This window comes from Octodon degus, unplaced genomic scaffold (genome assembly GCF_000260255.1).
Source record: "Octodon degus isolate 3935 unplaced genomic scaffold, OctDeg1.0 scaffold00218, whole genome shotgun sequence".
NCBI classification, from domain to species: Eukaryota; Metazoa; Chordata; class Mammalia; order Rodentia; family Octodontidae; genus Octodon; species Octodon degus.
The window spans coordinates 2955566-2957057 of record NW_004524794.1 but is presented as its reverse complement, the minus strand read 5'-3'; positions in this window follow the sequence as shown (position 1 = coordinate 2957057).

Genomic DNA, 1492 nt, shown 5'->3' with positions numbered 1-1492 from the left:
TTTTTTTTTTACTACTTATAAGATTGGTGTTTATCTAATTTTGTTTCCTATGAAAGTGCATGATGACAATATGAAAGAACAAAGCAAGTGTCAGGGTGGAGGTGAATGAAAGCATTAAAGTAGCTTTTCATTTCACTGAGCTCAAACGCTTTTATGATGGCTCTGATCTTAAACAGGCATTAGAAAATGGTTTAAATCTTGACAGAAAGAGTTATAAGAGGGCACATTCTAAGCAGAAAAAAAAGGTATCATCTAAAGTAGGCAGCTGTGAGTTGCACGAGCCCAGGGACCATGCAGGAAAAAAAAGTTAAAGCTAGTCAAGTGCATGTTGGTGACAGCTGAGGTGCTGAAATTCAGGTAAGTCCTCGATTTAATAGGCAATGGCAAATCACAGAAAATCTTAAGAGGAAAGAAATATGATCTGAGTTGTGCTACAGTGAGATGAAATTGCATGAAAGCTTGAGAAAAAGGAGGCAATGAGAGAAGCTAAAAGCTGTAGCCTCAAGAAGCTTGCGTGGCGTAATATTTTTGAGATAGCAAACCAATGTGCTTTTTTACTACTAATACTTAGGGTTTAAAGGTTTTGTGATTCTCAAATTTATTGTTTCAATGGCATTTCTTACTTTGTGTAAGTCACCAGATCAAATCAGAGTAAGTCAGTGAAAGGTGGAATTATTGAGACCCTACTGACCAAAAATTGAAAAGTGATGGAAGGGGTCGGAGGAGAGAAAGTTATGGGAGGGAAGAGCAGGCGAGGAGAGTGAAGCAGAGAGGAGAAAAGAAAAGAGAGTGTGTGTGTTTTTCTAATATTCCTAACTGACTCATATATCACTGAAAAATTTTGGTAAGCTATCCAGAATTTTCTTTAATGATAAAACAAGAAGAAAGAAGCTTATAGAATGGGAAGAATCTAAAAACTTTAAATAGAGCAAAGATTATTGTTATTGTTTTGAGAAGAGAACCACAGTTGTCACCCTCTCTTTGGAACCTCTGGATTAAGATGCCCTGCTTTCTCAGGGTAATCCTCCCAGAATAAACATATTTTCAAGCAAAGTGAAAACATAAAATGGTATTATTGTCAGACTTAATCTTGTCCTGTTTAATATTAGTTAATAGATATTCCAGTGATTTACAAGTGCCAATTAACTTTTATTTGCTGCTTTAAATGAGAAATAAACACAAGTGGCCTTAAATCTAACATTTTGGAATTTCATCTGTTCCTTCAACAAATCCTTCTTCTTTTATTTCACATGGAAAGTAGGCTTAGAAGATGCAAATATCAGCATCAATATTCTGTCTTACCAAATACTGCTCTCTGAGATGTGGAATATATTACTTTCACTCACTGCTCTGTAATTCAGCACAAAATTCAAGTTGAAATGAAAAATAAGATCTTCCTGCTATCTGAAAGAAATGCTTGAATCTAATAACTTATGGAGAGTCATCTCACTCATTCTCCACTAAATATAGGAAGACTTTGGAAAAAAGACAT